This window comes from Mercenaria mercenaria, chromosome 5 (genome assembly GCF_021730395.1).
Source record: "Mercenaria mercenaria strain notata chromosome 5, MADL_Memer_1, whole genome shotgun sequence".
NCBI lineage: Eukaryota > Metazoa > Mollusca > Bivalvia > Venerida > Veneridae > Mercenaria > Mercenaria mercenaria.
The window spans coordinates 54,979,341-54,985,727 of NC_069365.1; the positions used below are offsets into that span (position 1 = coordinate 54,979,341).

General features: G+C 38.4%; 1 protein-coding gene across 1 annotated transcript in view; it reads right to left on the bottom strand.

Annotated features, from left to right (window-relative positions):
* The window catches only part of LOC123557260 (uncharacterized), a 291,086-nt gene that overhangs the window by 186,910 nt on the left and 97,789 nt on the right, over window positions 1-6,387 (bottom strand). The window lies entirely within an intron of this gene.

The window sequence follows — 6,387 nt, forward strand, 5'->3', positions numbered from 1 at the left end:
TTGATATCGTTCCACTTTCCCCAACCCCTCACCCATTTATCAACCTCTTACCCACCCACCCTTCCACCACACACACACACTTTCTTGTAATTTGCATATAATTAAAATGTACCTGTTGTTGGATTTTTAATGGCTGTGTTTGGGGTGCTCCGTGTTACCCTTACCTTTTATTTTTTATAATATTTCAATTCAAAAATCACAGATTATCTTGAAGGGTACCATGTTAAAAAAGCTCTTTATGGCAAAATTGGAATCTCGCCATGGAAACCGGCTTCTACACTTGTACTCAATTTCGATGCATTTTTATTGCAAATAACACACGTTTCCTTCGGGGCAACATGCTTTAATGTCACTTGTTTCATAAGGTCAGTTTTGTTTACAAATTGGTTGACGATGTGAGGCAGTAGTCGCGCCTAATTGTGAGTTGTATTTAAGTCTTCTCTGTGGCTTCTTTGATTAAAATGGCAGACTTGCAAAAGTGACTGAATCCCCAAGAACGACTACTTTTGTGGTCTTCTTTTTTAACTTTCGTCAAATTGTGACAATTCTGAGAGCGATGAAACAGAGATACACACGTGTGATTTATTCCTGGGGATTACATATTAGATGCAGCTTAAGATCATCTATCTTTGTTTAGGTTATAACACACTAAATAGTTGTTGTTCTTTATTCTATATAAAACTGACCTATTTCCAATGACCGCAGCACACATCAGGACCCATTTTAAATTTCTGTAACTTACATTTTCTTGAAGAATATTGTCAGTGTTAACTAAAAATCAAAAGAAAAGTGGGGGTCATTTTGATGCAAGAAAAATAATTTCAGTCAAACACACAAACTGCAAAATCAGCTAAAAAATGAGACCCCAAATTATACTGTTGGTGTATGATCTAAGTTTCCATGAAAAATTTTGTCATGTTGTTATTTCATTATGAAAATGCTAACCTACATGTCAAGCATAGATCTGTCATGTGATTTTAGCAAAAAAAAAAAAATGCAAAGAAAATAAGGAAAATAGCTCTACAGAGCAAAAAAAACTGAGGACTATTTGTGTCCGCCATTATGCGACTACCATTTTTTTCGCGCCATTTTTCTATTTAGTGTCTGTATGAGTGTTTTGCTTCATGTTTCCTGTAACTTTTGATAGACAGTAACAGCATATCACAGGTGTTTCCAATAGTGTACACGTGCACGATAATCTTAAATGCTATGATCCAGTCGTGGATGTTATTGACATAATTCTTTGTTTCTAAATACTAGTTTTTACTGTCACGGCAGCTTAAAAGTAGATACATGCCAAGTAAAACATAAACAATTTGGACAATTTCGCATGGCTGGAGCGCAAGCAAGTGCATCAGTTCTGTTAGTGAACTGGGAAAGCTTTTTTTCGAAAGTTTACATTTCGATAACTATTCGAGTTTGGTACAAGCTTTGATTCGTTAGAAATGCAGCAAACCACTTTTTATGGGATATAATATGTTGTGGTGGATGGGGAAATGTTTCCAAACGTGCAGTTTGAACGAATATTCCCTTAACGGAAGGCTTTTTGAAAAACGTCAATCACATGCGAGTACTTAAACTAAGACCATATGTCATTTCCAAAATCCGTTATAGATGAATTAATCGTAAGTTTACCCACCGAATCGAGGTGCTTTGACTAAAAAAAGCCGCATTGGATTTGTTATGCGCACCAGTTGATAACGTACATTAGTGCGACTGAACCGATGCCGTATGTTTAGTTTCGAAATTGACCAGGAGATGGACTTTCACATAAACGCCGAATCTGTATCCGGATCTCTGGTAGAAATGTGGAAATTCGACCAACTTGCGGAAAAAAAAACATGATCTTTGTTATCATTTCTAACCGATTTCGTATCGATCATAAAAAATAAACGTGTCTATATTCATCTACTCAACAACCAGGTTTTCTTAAATGATTAATGCAGTTCGTACGTATTAACTAAGAATACTGGTAGCTTATAAATGTGAATGAAAATGTTAAATGTTATCACACCCTTTTTGCAATTAACTGATAAGGGTAACATGTTGATTATAACCGAACTATATATTTTTTCAAAAATGGTACATTTACGTCCCTGGACGAACAACTTTTTCAATGAATGACGGATGGAAAATACATGTTTTATGATTTAAAGGTAAAGGTTAATTTTATTTAACGTCGCATATAATCAACAGATCTTGTGCGACAAACTAGGTATCCAGTAACAATTACTAACGTGGGCTTATTTTTACCGTCTTGTACAGCCTTACCATTCGTCTTTGTTATGACGCGGCCAGGGAACGAAACCCTGATCTTCCGCAACTAAAAGCGGACACTCTACCATTGAGCTATTGAGGCTGTTATATTTATGTTATTGCATAGGATGTATGCACACAAGGTATGTAGCAACTGACTAGTGATCAATGTCATTTACTGTGATTTCTCAAAAAATCAAAGGTTGTCTAATATTATTACATTATTTGAGATATCTGCATATTTAATCATTATGTTTTAGGATTTGTTCAATGTTTATGTTAAACTTTTGTAAAATTGTGCTCAGTTTTTTTCTTACCTTTTTCTTAATTTTCCGAAAATGCGAAGCTCATTCAATGTAAAAGTCTTGAAGTAAACAATCAGATAAATTTCGAAAATTGTATTGTTCAACTAAACATTGTTAAATAGCTTTGAATGTCAGCTTGTCAGGTAATTTCCAAAAACAGCACAGACCCCTTGGCGCCCTCGCTGACCTAATAAATCCACAGGCATTCGATCAGCGTACATTAAAAGTGTCGTATTTGGGTAAAATGTTGAAACCTGTGACAATCGCAGTTGTACTGGTTGTGTTGTCAGGTAATGGATATAATTTGTAAACTTTAGTTAATTCAAGTAGATAGTTCTCAGTTTTTTCTTCTCCGGCATTTACTGGATATAGTTCATGCACAAAACTTGAAAAGGCGCAATCAGACTGGATAAAAGCACAAAAGACGCGTGAAAATGGCTGGATAAATGCAGTTGAGGTAAGTTTCAGTTCCGCGTTCTTATACATTCGAACTAGGCGCACCATACCCGGAAAATACTTATACTGTCAAATGAAACTACTATGAGACGCAAGCGTTTTTATTGAGAAATCGTAACAGTTTTCTCTACCAGTAATCCAAATAAGTTTTTTCTTCCAAAAAAATCAGAGTTTTGCAGCATGGATTTATAATACATGCTACGACTATACATATTTTTAAAAGTTTTACAATAAATGCTGGTCATGTATTAACGCATAAACAAGACCTCATATACAACACATGTATGACTCTTGTGTTACTGCTCATGGAGCGATCACCATTTCGGTTTCGGAAAATGTGTTTTCACTGTGTCAGACACGAGGTGTTATTAAACGCCACATGATAAATATTAGTTTACACATACTGCTTGCGAATTACGTTATCATAAATTCACAGTATTTTTTAATATATAAACCGTAATAAATTATATAAACGCGTTTCTATGTATAGGAAGTTAGCAGTTGCAGTGAGCAGTAGCAGTAGCAAAATTAGAAAATGTGAAAATGGCAGTAGAAGCAGCAGCAGTAGCAATCGCAGTAGCAAAAACGTGAAATCGACCGTAGCATTAACAGCATCAAAAACATGAAATTGGCTGTAGCAATAGCAGCAGTAGCAATGAAACTGGCAGTAGTAATAGTTGAAGTAGTAGTAACAGAAACGTGATATTGGCGGTAGCAGTAAGATCAGTAGTAGCAGTAGCAGTATAGCAGTAGCAGTAGAAAAAAAGCATGAAAGTGGCAGTAGCGTTAGCAAAACCGTGAAATTGGCAGTAGCAGTGCAGGAGTAGCAGTAGAAGCAATAGCAGAAACGTGAAATTGGCAGCAGAAGTAGCAGCAGTAGCAGTAGCTAAAAAACAAACGTGAAATCGGCAGTGGCAGTAGCAGAAGCAATAACTTGAAATGGGCAGTAGCAGTAGCAGAAACCTGAAATATATAGCAGCAGTAGCAGTAGCAAAATCGTGAAATGGACAGTAGCATTAGCAACAGTAGCAGTAACGGAAATGTGAAATTGGCAGTAGCAGTAGCAGCCGTAATAGTAGCAAAAACGTGAAATTGGCAGTAACAGTGGCAGCAGTAGCAGAAGTAAAAACCGTGAGGCAAAGAAACTCAACCGAGAGTTCAAAACTGTGCTGAGCATACCAACGACTCCCCTAGGTAGTGAAGACATTATAAACCCACTAGCGAATGATCTGTCCTCAGTGACTGTGAAACTTGCTGTTCCTCGTCTTTACCGCGGAAAGCAAGAGGATGAAGGCATTCGGAAGAGTCTCACACTTGCTATGATCAATGAAGACTATCCTCCGGAATCATGGACTCATGTCTATACAGACGGATCAGCCACATGCGCCGTCAAAGATGGAGGAGCAGGACTTTTCATTCAATACCCATCTGGCAAGAGAGAAACACTACATGCAGCCACAGGAAAACACTGCAGCAATTACAAGGCAGAGACTGAAGCACTTATGAAGGCCGTCTCAATGGTTGAAGACTCGGCAGAAGAAAGCTCCTCAGTCGTCTTTCTCACAGATGCACTGTCTGTCATGGAAGCTCTGATCAATAACAAAGCTCCGCAGCTAGCTAGGAGAATGCAGAGCCTGAGTATAACCTGCAAAGTAGCACTTCAGTGGATTCCATCCCACTGTTGACTTGCAGGCAATGAAGAGGCAGACAAACTGGCTAAGCTAGGAGCTCAGTCAGAACAACCAACAGAACCTGTGAGTTACAAGGAGAAAGTCACCATCATCAAGGCACTAACGAGACCAAGGATGGAGGAAGAAGCTTTTCATCTCCTTGATCGGCCTGAACAAGTGATGATGGTCAGGCTCCGCCCAGGGCACAACAAGCTCAATGCTCACATATACAAGAAATACAGACTGACATCATCGCCAACTTGTCCATGTGGTGAAGAAGATCAGACTGCGGAGCATATACTTCAGAGATGTAAAAGGCATGACCAAGAGCGAGCTGTGACTTGGCCGATAGATACCTCAATCCACCAGAAATTGTATGGAGGCATTGAGGATCTGCGGCAAACCTCAAGTTTCATCGAGGCTACTGGTCTGACAGTGTAGTCGCGAACGACAAGAAGAAGAAGAAGAAAACCGTATAATGGGCAGTGGCAGTACCAGAAGCAATGTCTTGAAATTGGCAGTAGCAGTCGCAGCAATAGCAGTAGCAGTAGCAGAAACGTGAAATTGGCAGTAACAGTGGCAGCAGGAGCAGAAGTAAAAACGTGAAATGGGCAGTGGCAGTACCAGTAGCAATATCTTGAAATGGGCAGTAACAGTAGCAGCAAGAGGACCTTATAATCTGTGGCAGCAGAAACAGAAGCAAAAAAACGTGAAATTTGAAGTAGCAGCACTAATATAGGTAGCAAAAACATTATATTGGCGGTAGCAGTAGGAGCAGTATCAGTAACACATTTTTATACTGCTGCTACGGCTACTGCCATATTGCAATTTCAAGTTTCTGCTTCTGCTTCTGCAGGTTTCACGCTTTTGCTACTGCTACCGACCATTACATATGTCGCAAGTACTAGGATGTCCAAGTCAGAAAATAAAAACAAGGTGGCCGTTGACCCTAAAATTTAGCGCTCCCCTGTGTAAAAGGCCTCAAGTGTGTTTGTATAACGTAATGGTACAAGTAAAGTGTTAGGCTGATGAATATCGGAATAACTTGAACAGTCTTGTAAGGTGTGAAAGTATTTAAGCTTAAATTAATAGATTTATTAAAAGTAGATTCATGCCAATTTGGACGATGTTTCATAGCCGGTGAGTCGGGAAAGCAAATTCTTTTCTTGGAAAGTTTACATTGCGATAACTATTGGAAGTATCACTGACCTCTATTTGGCGTAGGTTTGATTCGTTAGAAATGCAGTAAAACACTTCGCGATCAATATTGTTAAAAAGCCTTTCGTTAAGAGAATATTTGTACAAAATGCACTTCTTGAAAATGTTACTTGTTATCACTCCTCTTTTGTTATTAACTGACAAGGGCAACATGTTGATTTTACCGAAATAATCTTTTTTTTTCGAAAATGAACATTTACGACTCAGGACGAACTACTTTTTAAAAGGAATAACTAGTGGATAATACATAATTTTATGACTTTTCTGGGTTATCATTATATCTGAAGGTAACGTTAAATTTTATTTAACGTCGCAACAGATCTTGTGCGACAAAGCGGTATCCAATAGCAGCTGTTTACGTGGGCTTATTTAATCTCCTTGTACAACCCTTTAAATGTTGAGTGTCAAGCACTGGAGCTACCAGTAGCATTTTTCATTTCTTTGGTATGACGCGGCGGCCAGGGATCGAAATCCCGACTCAA